Source organism: Molothrus aeneus, chromosome 7 (genome assembly GCF_037042795.1).
Source record: "Molothrus aeneus isolate 106 chromosome 7, BPBGC_Maene_1.0, whole genome shotgun sequence".
Lineage (NCBI taxonomy): Eukaryota > Metazoa > Chordata > Aves > Passeriformes > Icteridae > Molothrus > Molothrus aeneus.
In genome coordinates this window covers 19,254,164-19,268,729 of record NC_089652.1, presented here as the reverse complement: position 1 = coordinate 19,268,729, position 14,566 = coordinate 19,254,164, and the positions used below count along the sequence as shown (strand labels likewise).

The window sequence follows — 14,566 nt, the reverse complement described above, 5'->3', positions numbered from 1 at the left end:
CATTCTTAACAGGTATGTGAATTGATAAAACATCAAATGCATCCTTGGGTTTAAATATCAGATTCAAATAGATTTGTGCCAGGGTTTAACAGAGTAATGAGTGCCTTGTAGTACTTTTACCTTCATTATATCATCTTTATTTAAGAAGCAGAGAGCAATTTCTAAGACTGTTCCAAGCATGCATCTATAACTGGGCTTTTAAGTCTGGCAGTAGATCTAGAAATTGAAGTGTATACAGTTAGCAGCTATATCATAGCAAAATGGGGTCTGTTTTCCATTTACCTTGTGACATTTTAATATATTTGAGAAAGTGGTAGAATATTACAAGTATTTTTATATATTACATAAGACAATAGGGAATTAGCCCTAAAATTAAATCATCTTGGTGCAATTTCTCTCCTTTCCTTCCTTTAACTGTCCAGTTATCACGTAACTTATCTACAACTGCCTGTTTCTCATTGATTTTGTCTTTCTCTTCCTTTTTGTAAGTCATTTACAGATAGAATTTGATTTTGCAAGTGCACTCTTTGTTCATATGTATTCATAGCCTAATTTCAGCAAGTAATTCTAATTTGTGCTCTGTGCCTTGCTGTTGAATAGTCTGTTGTAAGCATTTACTGTTTTAGCTATTAAGGAGGACTTTGCCTGCACAGTATGTTTCTGATTTTTGATTCATTAAGAGTCTCTCCTCCAACTGGCTTCCTCATGAATAGAAGGGTACTGTTTTATAGGTATGTTCTTTGGTGCTTATTTAAAAGAGGCTGTTTCACCAAACGTTTCCTGCCAGTATAGTTGTTCTAGAACACAGAAGAGCTAAAATGTATGCAGCTGAAATGAGTTCATCAAGAAACTTGAATAATTGTGAAAATAAATGTGCTCAGCTCTCAACCATTTTCTGAGCAAGTAAAAAATAATCTCTTCTGATGCTCTGTGTTGCTCTCCATGCTGCACTCAACTGCCTCTAAACCCTAGGTAGAAGCTGAGATGCCTGACAGATGTTTTTAGTGACTCCATATGCAGTTAATTTTGTGCATTAAATGCATATAAACTGTTTTAGTCATCCAGTTTCTAAAGTAAATTATTACTTTTCAAAATCCATTGCATAAGTAATAACAGACTGCTAAGATACTGTGAATGCCATTTTGTTTTGCTCTAGTGGAAAATTTCTTGCTGACAAGGTCAAGCCTTGCAGTCTGAGAGCAATCATGTGATGAAAGGCACATCCAGCAGGAGGAGAGGTGGGAGATGGACATCTACAGTTGTCTCCTTCAGAAGTGAGGATTTGAAATATGTTTCAGTCAGATTTAGGGGATAGAGCTGACCTAGCAAGTCTTGCTTTTATTATTGTAGACTAAAATTATGTTTGTTTTAGTGTACTTTGAAAACTGCTCCCTGTTTCTTGACAGGACTGCAGTAGTTAACAGCATTGTCTGTAGTTGTCTTTTGGCAGTAATACTGTCAGTGTAATCCTTACACAGAGTATATACTGATTTTTAAGGAGATTCATGCTGTGGTGCACAGTAAAGTGGAGGTTGCAATGGAGAAGATGTAGCATGGCTGCTTTTTTATTTCTAGTGCAGCAAAATACTTGTGCTCTGCATTTAAAATGAGTTTGAAGATTGTGAGAAAATCTCACAACCAATTTTCCACTATTTACCCCAGGGAATAGCATCCTTTCAGGTAGATAGCTCACATGTAATATTGCATTGCCCTGAGACATTTAATCTTCAGGTATTTTTTTATGATTGATTGATATACATTGTTATAGAGATAGATTTCTTAGGATAAAATAATTAAGATAGTCTAGGAGTCAAGTTGCTCAGCAAACAACTAGGTAGCTATATTTTCAACATATAAGCCTACATTGTTACCATAGGTTGCTGAGAGGCTGCTGATGCTTAATAGATAAGGTTTAGATAGATTACCTGCAGTACTAAACAATTTACTGGGTACAGAAAATGGGCTTCAAATACAGTCTAGAAATGAAACATCACAATTATTTTAGGTACTCTGTAACCTTGGAAACAATTGGGAGCAGTGACATCAGCAACAATTATGTGCTATTTTGTCTTCAGTTTATCACCAAGGTAACCAGAGGAGGTTTCCCTGCTTGAAATTTTAAGAATGTCATAGTCTGGTATTAAGTGAACATTCATGAAGCAGACTACTTAGGGTCTGTTAAAATTGCACTCTGCTTCCATTTTAAAATGATCCTTCAGGATTTAAATTGTGTGAACTCCTGTGGGTTTTTGTGTGTTTTTCCTTTCCCCTCCCCTTTTTTTTCCTATGAAACAGCTGCAAGCAAATAAAGCCTTAGTTACTGTGCTAAATTCTCTAAATACTGGAAAGAAGGAAAATTTATTTCCTTATTGATTCCTTTTTGTGGCCCCCAAATGCCAAGTATTGCAGCTGCATACAAAGGCTGCAAATAGCATGATGTTATTTTTGGGCATGGGATTTACCCACAGTGGAGGACACATGATGTTCCTACACTGAACTTCCTTGAGGGGAGCTCTGCATTAAAGTCTAGTTTCACAAGAGACTTGTATTCAGTGCTGCCAGAGGAAAATACTGGATGAGTTAGACTTCCTGGCTATCAAACATCCATAGTCTGCCTACCTCACCTTGTGGCTGTGCCACATGATAACCATCTTCATGCTTTAGTCCAGAGAGGTGTTTGGTTTTTTGCAGTGGATTTGGAAAAGGTGATGTTTGAATTAAAGTTTTGTTGCATGGCAGAAAACCTGTACTCCCCTTTTTAATTGCTTTCTGATTGGACAGTTCTGTGGTGTCAGAGCTGTAATGCTGACTGGCAGGTTACTCAGACCATACAGTCTCTTGTGTGTGTGACTAAATTTTAGTGAGAGGCATTTATAGGAAATGGTGATAAAGCTTATCTGTCAGTCATGAAGGAAAAAGAGGAGACTGCAAAAAAGTTGCTTTTTTTGGAAGTTTGGAACAGTGTCTTGGTTGAAAGTCATATCAAAGCTATAAATTTTCATTCATAAAACTTTAATATTTTGCCTGCGATGTCTTACCTTGTCAAACATCTTTTTTTTTTTGCATATGTCTTTATCCCTAGATTGCTGCCCATGCAAAACACAGCCTCGTGTTCTGTTGAGTTATTGTTCATTTAACAGGTGGTTTTGCAGGGCCCTTGGTGTACAGGCAACTTCTTGTACTTATGCCTTGGAAATACAAGTTAGAACTTAATGTTTGAAGGAAAGATATAAAATTCTGTTCTGGTTTGTAGTGCAGTCCTAAAGAAGTGAAACATCACTACATGCCATTAGCCTTGTGGGGTTCCAAAATAAGCTTTATAGCCTATGTTTAATATTGGAGTTCAGTAGCCCACATCATTTATAATGAATTGAGCCAAGTAAATGAAATTAGATTTTTGCATGAACAAAAGATAATCTCTTCACATAGTTTGGTATTGCTGAGTGAATAAGACACCTTGTACATTTGGCAGTTCCAGAGACTTTCATGGGAGGTAGTTGAAAAACAGATGACTTTTCTCTATTCAAAATAGAATATTGATGTTCATTTTATAAAGGAATTAATTCACTGGCTGATAGAAGCAGAAGAACAAGAAAGTGAACTTTTTAGGTACTAGCTACATTCTAGCAAGATTGTAATTATCCTTAGGATCATAATGAATGTGTGTTGGTTATCTTTTTGTAATAAAAAGACCAAATGCATATGTGCTTTGCTCTCTGAAGTAATTTTCAGAAATATGCAATAAAAAGCAATTTTTATTTGCAAACATATTTGGTGAAAAGGAGCTGGGCATTGAAAGGTATTGATTTACTCGTTGCATTTATCAGTTTGATTAATGTTAAGATTTTATGCAGTATATTTAATAATTACTCAAGATTAGTGCAGTAATAATGCACTACACATACATGCACATTTACTATTAACAATTAGCAGCTTATATTTCTTTCCTATCAGAGATATAGTCATAAGTTAGAACTCATAAAATTTTTAAAGAAATATTTATTGGAATAGGCATTGGTCATAAATCTTTATAACTCCAGTATTCAGGTAGTAATAATGATTTTAGTGGGTTTATTTCATGATCATGAAATGCCGTTTAGATTTCTCTTGTACTGCAGCTTCTCCCAAGAGTTCCTACAGGAGGTGCAAGTTTCCACAACTGGCATGAGGCCAAGGAAAAACTCCCTGGCAAGGCTCTAGGTAGTGCATTCTCTGCAGAGAGGCCACATTTTACATGTGAACAAACTGGAATGTAGTCAGATTAAATGACTTTGCAATGCTAGGTTCACAAATGTTACAGTACTGTTGGAAGAAATAGCAAGCAGGGAATGGAGAAAGGAAATAGAAGAGGGGGAAAATGGTAAATAATGATGAAGGCCTGGTGCAATGGTCTGTAAGTTGGTTCTGTGCTGATTCAGTATTTATATATGGCTAAATCTGATCTTGGGAGGGTAGGGATACAAAGCAATGGCCATGTTCAAGGGCTGGGTTTCAAAGTGCTGACTTCCATGATAACTGAAGAGTCCCTACTGAAAATTGACTGAAAATGAATTTGAAGTGTGACGACCTGAGAAAATAAAGCCTTGAGAAACCTGAGCTGAGCTCATAAATAGTCCTGCTTTGAGCAGGAGGTTGGAATAGAGACCTTCTGAGGTCCTTTTCAGCCTGTGTTAGTCTGTGCTGTGGGGAAAAATGTTCACTTCACCCATATAGGGGTTTCAGGAGGAATTTAAGTAGTAAACAGGATAGTTTACTTACTTAGCCTGTCTGAATAAACAATTACTGGACTAATTTGTCTAGTGTTGCTAGTAACCATTAAAAATTTGCATTGAAAGCATACAGATATAAAGGTATAAAAGGTTTGAAGACTGAAAAAAACCTGGTAAAACTTATCAAAACCAAGTGAATTTTCCAAGGCACATGTAATTTTTTTGCAGAGGTCTATATTTGCTTTATTGAAAAAGTGTCAGCATTTTCATAGTGTATCCAAAAAAAAGTTAAAGGTAACTTGAACATGGCCCTGCTTATATCTAAGATCTTGAAGACTGGCATTTTAATCTACTTGGCAAATGAATGTTGAGATCCCATGAATAAGAGCTGTATTTAAAAAAAAAAGAGAGAAAGGTATGTCTGTGAGAACAGAGCAAGCAACGAAGCAATTCTTGTGCTCCTGGAAAGGGAGCACTCACTTTTCTTTCTGTACAAACCTTTCTTCAGTAGCTTGGACAGCGACAGGAGAAAGGAACATTTCTCCTTTTGAGTGAGTTGGTATCTCTGCTTTGGCATCCAGCACCACAGTCTCTGAGAGCATTAGGAAAAAAATAGTAGTAACATCTTTCATCTTTCTACTTGGCTGACTGAAGGGATTGACTTTATGCAGTTTAGTTCAGTTAATATAGCTAAATTGTGACTGCTAGGTTTCTTCGTTCCCAGTATAGTTATATCAGATTCCCTCTTATCAGACTGTTCACATATTAGTACAAGTGCTGGATAAAGATGTCTTGAATTACAATAAGGTAGATTCATTGGGCAAGTTGATGATCCATGATCTGTTGCCAGCTCACAAACACGTCAGACTTTTAGAGCAGGCAGCATCTGCTTGAACTGTCTGGGGTCACAAAATGAACAAAAAAGTCTTAAATTGCAACAAAACCAGAGATCTGAGTTTATGGAAGTATAATTTTCTTCTTTGTTTAGCCATTCTGTGTGTTATTTAAAATTGAGTGCTCATATCATGTTAAAAAGTATGTAATCACCTTAGTTACTCATAATTAATTACTGAGAGGAAATTCAGAAGGAAGAAAGAATTGTGTTCCATCTTATACCCTCTATTTTTATTGTAGATGTATTTGTACTTGTCTATCCTATATTTGCCTTTGGGGATTTTGGTTTGTTTGTCTTTATCATCTTTTTTGTCCCTCATTTTTACTTTTTGCTCTTCTCACTTTGTTAGTACTTTGATATTTTTCCCAACCTTGGCATTGTCTTTTTCCTTTTGCCAAGGTGCTGCTTCCCATCTTCAAAATGTTCCCTTGTCCTGTGTCTGTTATTCACCATTGCTTCTTTCAATTATTCATTTTCTCTGAATTCTTAAACTTATCTGGGAGATACTTCTTTTCAGAGCTTACCATAGAATATTCACCATGAGGTGAAGATTAAATCTTGCATTAAATAAAAAAATCACCCCTCTTGGTCTTCATGTGTTCCGTGATATTTTAATAGATCAGTTCTGTAGTGGTTGTTTTGGGCTCTTCTTGCATCACCAATTGCTCTGCTACACCTTACATCCATCAGTAGCAGCTCTTACCTTCCATGTGGTTGAGCTACCTTTATCCTTTCCTAGATTCCCCAGCTTACATGAGTCAATATTTTCCCCAAGATATTTTCCATGGCCTGTCCAACTGTTTCAAGAAGCACATGAGTTTTAAATTAGCATCTTTACAGGTTTATTGGGATTCAGTCTTACTGTATTATTGTCATTTAGTTCTGCCTAAGAGAGGGTTTATTGGAATTGCAGTCATGGGACCTTTTTGGTAATGAATAATTTTTTCATGTTTCTCATGCTATGTTTATTAGTCTTCACCCTAGATATAATGTACAGGTATTCCTAAGCCTTACAGGTTGGGTTTTTTCAAACAGACAAAATTTAACTATTTTAGAATAAAGCTTATTGGATGGAATAGGAGAGGGAACAAATAAATTTCATTCCACATCCAGTCCTCTTGCTCAGAAGACATATTCCCTTAAATGATAATTCCTTTTTTAAAAAAATTGTACTCCTACACATCTTGCACATTTCTTTAGGTTTCAGCACTTATTCAGTCTATTGCTTCAGAATATTTATAATGATCCTCCTAATGGTCCATTGGAAATGCGCCACCTTGAACTAATGTATTACTTCTGCAAGTGTTTATTTCTGAACTAGACTGGTAGAGCTATCAGAATAATACCAGTTCATACAATACTAAGCTGAAAAACGTAATAAAGTTTGAGTCATAACAGACAAAGATCCTTAATTCCTTTGAAAGTGCAGGGTTTAAGTGCTTGCTTTTGCTGAGTGTAATGATTGAATGGCATGTTCAGTACCAGTCACATCAATCGTGGTAATAAACTTCTTTTATGGGGTTACTGTTAGGTTTATTTGTACTTCTGTAGAGCCTCAACTAAGAAAATGCTTGTCTTTGTGAAATGGAAGGAGAAGAAGGTGTCTTCCTCTTTGAAAGTAAGAGTCACCATGGCATGACAGGGCCTTTGCTCTCCTTTGCCCTCCTGGGCGGAGGGAGATCTCAGCAGGAGCACAGGACTGTGGTATACTGTTCCGTGGCAGACTCCAAATGGTCTAGTTCTTCCCTTGGCAATCTTCCTATGCTTACAAGAAACAGTTTGTAGCATCCCTCTGTGTCTTTCTTGAGCCAACTTTTAGCTTTCCAAGAGTGGATCTGCTTTACTGGGCAGGGCTTTCAGGCAGGTCCCACTCACTCCACTGGCTAATGTACAGTGGGAGTGTGAATTGAACAGTTCAGGAATTGTCCTTAGAAATTTGTCAGTGGGATTTTCACTTTAAGATGTAAGAAGATATTTTACTTCTCCATAAATTTCTACAAATATGCTGTGTAATTGCAGTATTTTAATATTCCAGCTACAGGAGTGTAGTGTCTAGACACCACCATATGTATTTCAGTCAGGCACAGAAGTATTGCTGTCCTATTTTCATTTCTTTGGCAACTGACATTCTACTGCTTTGCAAATTCACAGAGCAATGATTTTAATAGAAAAGCAAAATACTACATTGCACTAAAGATGAGAACTGGTTATAAATAAAAATTGTTACTATTACTTCCCCTGTTTCAATTGCTCTTAATTTGCTTGTGCCTCTTTAACTCTCTGAAACTTCTGTGAATAAATGAGGTAACAAAGCATAATTATAAGTCAATTATGCTGAATTTTTGGTTGGAAGGTTGACCACTGGAATGCAAAGCTGTATGTTTTCCCCTCTGTCCAAAAATATTTCTGAAATGAAACACTTGTTTCTGTCTCAGTGAAGCCAGAAACTGAAACTGGAAACTGAAGAATAAATGACAGAAATAAATGATGCCATGTCAGGTTCTGAAAAAGGCTAATGAAACCTTGCAGATGCCAAATCTGACTGAAACCAGTGGCCTGTGAATTGCAGTGTTCGGGGGAAAAAGTCAAAGATAATCCAGATGTTCCCAAGCAGAACACTTTGCAATACTTTTTCATCTATTTCTTTCTGTTTGTATGGACTAAAAAAATTACATGACTGAGATTTGGTTTGATACATTTTCTGAAGGTCATTATTTGACCTTCAAGATAATTTAGAGTGCTTAGCACATTTTTCTGTCTGTACTCATTACTTTAAAGATGGTGTTTATCAGATACATAGCATTTTGAATCACAGATTGTTCCTGTGATGGAGGTTTCTTAGAAAGCCTCTTTTGACAGCCTGTTTTTAGTCTTCCTGAAGCACCTCTCTTTTGGCAATGCATAAAGTGAATCTTGACAGTCAAAAGGAGATTGTGCCTAATTCTGGAACTGACTACCTTTTACCATTTATTTTTGCTCATTATTTTTCTGCCTGATGAACTATTATTAGCAGGAGACTTGTGAATAAATTTTGATTTAAATGTGCTTTAAAGAGCTAGTTGATATTTTGTTCATTGGTGGGTTTGAATTTGTTTTGCAGCTTAGCCCATATTTCATTGTTAATCTGCTAAGTCACCTACTTAGTGGCAACAAAATTAATAGTCATGTAAAAACATAAGCAAAAAGAAGCAAATGTGTTATAGATTACATAGCCATCATTCTCTTCTGAGAGAGGGAAAAACAGATAACCAGTCTGGTTTTTACTAGATCAGGAGCCTGTATTACAAAAAAAAGCAAAAAAACCAAAGCCAAAAAAGTGTGTTACTACCCTTGACCTTTCCAGGTAATTAGAATCCTGCAGTCTATTTAACTTTCAATTCAATATAAATTCCTCATATGCTGTTGGATTGAGTCCAGACTTCTGTAACTGTGTATAGCCTATGGAAAATTCCAGTGAAGGGGGAATATCAGATAACTCTGTTTCTGTAATTAAAAGATAGTAAAATACTTAAGCAAGGAGAATATTTTTGTTTCAGTAATGAGGCAGCAATGTCTTGTGTTCCACTTGGTTTTAACCAATTCTTTTCCCTCAGTAGATTTTGGTCTTGGTTTAAAACAGCACAGCCTTGCTAGAATTAAGGTGCTTAAACATTATTTGAATAGATATATATGGCTTTGATAATTCTAGAAGAGAGGTTGTAAGCTAACACTTTTGTATTAGATATTTACAGAAGAAAAGGAGTCCTCAGAGAAGAGGGAGGGGGGGAGAGTGAGAAAGGAGATGAGAGTGTTTAGAAGTGAATCAGTTGCTGGTGAAAAGGTGTTTGGAGAGCAAACTCAGCAGGAGCATACTCCTTCTTGCCCCTTTCCTCCAATCTTCCCCTAGGATGTACTGCATCTTTCATTTTCAGAGAACAAAGATAATTTTACCAGTGTTTCCTAGGGGCTCAGGAAAGGGACATTACTGGAAGACTTTCCAGTCTAGTAAGGACCTCTAATGGCTGTCCATTATTGGTTGCTCAAGCTGGCAGTGATGAAATAAAAAATAGAAATCTGAGGGCAGTCAAAAGAGATTTCAGGGCCTTGAGACAATTGATTGAAGGATCAGGAGCACAGATAGTGATTTTGTGAATCCTTCCAGTAACAAGGAATAATATTGATAAGAATAGGCAGATCCATCAGGTCAATGCATGGCTCTGAGACTGGTTTAATTGGAAAAAATGTGAGTTTATTGACCATGGGATGATCTGTTCAACACCTTGTCTACTATCACCTGAGGGGATATGCCTCTCTCAAAGGGGAAGAAAAGAGCTCTAGCAGAGGAGCTAGCAAGGACTCATTGACTGAACTTTAGCTTGAAAGAGGGAAAAGGAAAATACCAGTGATGAGTGATGGGATGGTGGGCCAAAACTCGGGAAAATTAATAATCATGGGATCCCTCAATCTGCTTCATGAGACATTGGCTACAAAGTACAGCAGTGAAATGTTTCTAGACTGGTGCACTTTGGATCCCCCTAGACTACTCAGTTGGCAGACAATTGCACTGATCTGGAGCTATTTTGCTGCAGTCTCGTGTTTCTGATATAGCTTCCAGTTTTGTTGTAAATCCTGTGTTCTTTCTGATCTCCTGGTCTCTTGAGCCAATTGCTGCTGTGGCTCCCAGCCATGGAGGCTCCATGTAACAGCATTCAGATTGGTGATATCTTTCCACTAAAAGCAACCTAAAAGCAACTTCAAAGGCCTGCCTCTATATACAGGGATGATTTTGTACTGATTCTCCACTTCTCCAAGTTTCTACAGTTTCTATCTTAACTTCACAGAGCTGATAACAGTACACTGGTTCCTGCTGAGTGGACTTTGGTGAAATATATTAATGGAAGTCAGTTGAACTTCAGTGGACTTTAGTAGGAGACAGATGAATAGGAGAGTGTTTAGGGTCTGAAATTTTCTTTCAGATCAGTGAACACCTCTTATTAATTTGAATGGGCCACAAACCAAGTGTATCAGGAAATCTTCTGAGCTCTTTTGAGAATTACCTGGTTATTTTTGGAGGATTACACAAGGTGGAGAGTCCTGCTCTGGAGTGGCAGGACTTTAAACTTGTAGGAGAATTTATATGGTATTAATTATTGTCAATTATTCATGTATTTTAATAAAATAATCCTTTTTCTTTTGTAAGGAAATCTTATTCACTTAGTGTTTTGAAATATGCCCAAAAAGTGTATTTTTTTGTAAAAACTAGCTCTGTATAAACCTAGGAAACTGTCAACAGAACTGTAGTCTCTTCAGCTGGCTAGAAGAATAGTTCAGCTTATGGGGGGTGGTGATTGTCAGAGCCTGTAATGGTGACAGGTGTTGGTTATTCATCTGCTAATTTCTCATTAGAAACAATGTGGTGGGTTGATCAGTTGCAGTTTGGTAATTGGAGGCACTGTCGTGATTTCTGTTGGTAAAATTTATGAATGTGTTTACTGAAGTACTTTAAAAATAGTAGATGTGTTTTCAGTTTTTAAAATTTTATAATAAATGGAAATATTTCTTTTTTCTCATTATCAACAAATATTTATTATCCATGATCTGTAATTAGGTTCACAGTTTAACCTGTAAAGGATGAGTGGTGCTCACTGGACTGCATCATTTGCCTTACTGTGGTAAAATGACCAATTTTGCCTCACCAGCTGTGACTTTGGAGGCACTGACTTTGGAGCCAGTTTGAATGATGGGAACACATAAAGCTGTATAGATTAAAATATTTCCAGCGTACAGCTGTGTGTGTATCAGTCAGAATTCAGCGGCAGTTCTTGCTTGATAAGCTTGCCAATGTCTTCTTGTCCTTAGAAGGAGCATTGTTCCCCTGTATGGGTGTCTTGTACAGTCTCAACCCTGCTTTCTTTGCTGAAGCAAAACTCTCAGTGAAAAACAGCATTAGTGTGACCGTGGAGAGCACTGAATACAAGGATAGAAAAACTACTCACAAGGGCAGTGATTAGAGTAAGGAAATAGAGCATGTAGTTCTGTGACTAATTAGGAATTATAGAAAGAACTAAAGGAAAAAAGACAAAGTTGGGAAATAAATGGTTGATTACTCATCTTGCATCAAAAGAGGGCATTTTCAAAAGACAAACCCAATTATAGCTGCTTTTCCCAATAATATTCCTATCTACGTCTCACAATTTCCATCAAATATGATAGAAAATAAGACTGTATTGTGCTTGAGCTTGTGGCAAAAATGATTGAAAGAGTGCAGAGTGTTCTAATTTTACATTAAAAAAGTAGATTAAGTTATGTCAGCAAATTAATGAGAAGTAGGTTTTTAGTTTTTCTATGAATGTGTTTTGAGTGCTGCAGAAATAGTCAGGTGTTGACGAAATGCAATGATGTTGGCTGGTGCAAGTACACAAAAGCCACAAAACTCCAAATAATAGAATTAACACAGTCTGGAATCCAAAATGGCCCTAGTTTGATCCTTGAGCTGAAGTGATCAGGTAAATGTTGTTTCTCTGTGGTTTAGCATCTGATGATGCAAATGAGTTGTTTTACCTTTCTCTTTAATGAAATATGACTCAGGATATGAATTGGAGGGATCTTAATGGTTTATTAATTTCAAACTGCAAAAGACCGGGTGTGCTTATGGAAAAAGTTTAGAGTTACCTTTACATTTCTGCCTTTTCCTATTACCCTAGAACTTAGAGTCTTTACTGCAGAAGTGCCCCTCCAGAGGTGCCATGGAAGCCATGGTGTTTTCTGGGATCACCACAAAACAGTTGCTAGTGTCTTAGGCAAAGCAAAGGTAGGAAGCTGATGTCCTTATACCTCTTTTTGGAAATCATTTATTCACGTGATACCAGAAAAGGATGCACTGATTTTTTACTTTGTAGTTAAAGTAATGCTTTTCACCAAGGGAAACCAGTGTAATTACAGATGCTAATGAATTAAGGTTCTGACTTTATCAGCTTAATTTTGCACATGGAGTACCTGAAACATGAATTTTTAGTTGTCTAGGTACAGAGTTGAATGGCTTTGCTACAAAAGCACTAAGAATAACATAGTATCTTCTATCAACAAATACAAAAGTATCAAGATAACATCTGTAGTTACTCCTTCCTTGGTTGTGTTGATTTGGGTCAGCCAAAGAGAGTAGCTATCAGTGAGAGCTTAGTAGTTCAGTAATTTGTTAGATAAAAAATGTTCTGTATGGTTAAAAAATGGCTTTCTCCATTAATCATTAACCTGCAAATGACAAACTGTATTTCCTAAATGACATGTCCTCTGCTGACCTGTTCTTCCATGATGAAATCCCACTTGTTTCCATCATAACATCTGCAACTAATGTAAAGTATCTCTGCATCTTTTTTCAGAAAGTTCCTTGGGAGATTGTTAACAAAGCCTCCAAACCCATCTGCTTTTTTGTCAGCACTATTGTTACCATCTGGAAAACCTTTTGGAACATTGTAAATAGAAAAGGCAAAACTGTATACTTCATTAATAGTAATTGAGCTTTTGAAAAAGCAAATTGCTTTGCAATGAAATTCAAAACTTCACTGTAAATATTCAGTAGACAGTGCTAGTATAATTCTAAAAGGAAATACACTGTACTTCACAGCATAATAGAAGCTGGTTGTTCATCAGAATCCAGATGTCTGATAGAGTACCACTCCTTTAATGTAAAGACTGAAACATACAGTAACCCCAGCTGGCTGTTTCTTAAAACTCTTTGCAGTGGTCACATATGTGGGATGTCTGGGCTTATAACCATTTTTATTATAGAAAAAAAGATGTTTTTAAAGTTTACCTTTCTTTGATATAGGATTTTTTTTTCTAGAAGTATACCTAGAAATAGTCTTTTTTTTTTTTTATGCTTGTAAAAAAGTCACATTCTGTGATGTGCATAAACATATGAGCCTGGTGAAGGGGAGGCAACCATGAAGTGTTATTGTCATTGAAAATAACCAATGATATATTTTTTTCTTTAATAACACATTTGCTAAGTAATACACATCTCAGACTTTCTGGATTTCTTCACTTCATGAAGAAAATTCCTTTAGTCTTCTGAAGCAAAAGAGAAAGGTAATAAGATAGTAATTTCAGCAAACTTGTCATGCTGCAGTGCAATTTTTTGGCTGAATTTGTTTTGAAAAAATGCAGATGAACAAAATGGTCTATCTATTACAAAGCCATGTAGCAGTTTTTTTTTAACCAATTTGCTTGCATTTTTTAGAGTAATTGTTCAATGTAGCTCATTTTTCGATGAATATGCATGAAAAACTCCTGACTATTGAGCAAATCAGCACTAATTTATGTTGCTTATGCTGTTTTCCTTTTTGTTTTGTGAGATGTTTCCAAGCAATGCTATTCTGTGGAATGTGGCCACAGTATAAATGATGTGATTTGTTATATAATCCACAGTATTATTATGTGTTTCTGTTGTGGAAGAAGTCTTACTGTGATTGTTTTTCCCTGCCAGTTCAGTAATATGTGACCCTCAAATGCAGCAAAAGATAGATCATTAAGGTTTCATCAGAGACCTCTGCAAGTTTAATCTTAAAATGTTCAATTAGGCTTCAGTATTTAGCAAATTTTAAGGTGCTGAGGAAACCTCTGGAGGATAACATGGTAGAATATAATATATGATTTTATGAACGATTCCTGCTGTAAGTTGGTCCTCCTAAATTTGAGCCTCTTAAAATTTGGTTCACTTAATATAACCTGTAGGTTTTGCTTTGTATGTTTATGTAATTAAATTGTAAGGTAAAAATCAGGAAGGAAAGGAATTTTGTGTCAAATGGAATACCATGGAATGTATTAGAGTTGAAAAATTATTTTTACAAAGGCTGTCTTACTATTTAATATAAAACTACTGTCTGCTGGATGTCAGTTTAAAATTAGCATCTATTTTTAACAGTTCTAGAGTTTACAGTGTCATTCAAACTGAATACAGATTGAAAGCCAGACTGAAAATCCT

At 36.2% G+C, this 14,566-nt stretch overlaps 1 protein-coding gene across 1 annotated transcript in view; it reads left to right on the top strand.

The window, feature by feature from the left end:
• MYO3B (myosin IIIB) overlaps positions 1-14,566 on the top strand; it is a 167,375-nt gene that overhangs the window by 27,204 nt on the left and 125,605 nt on the right. The window lies entirely within an intron of this gene.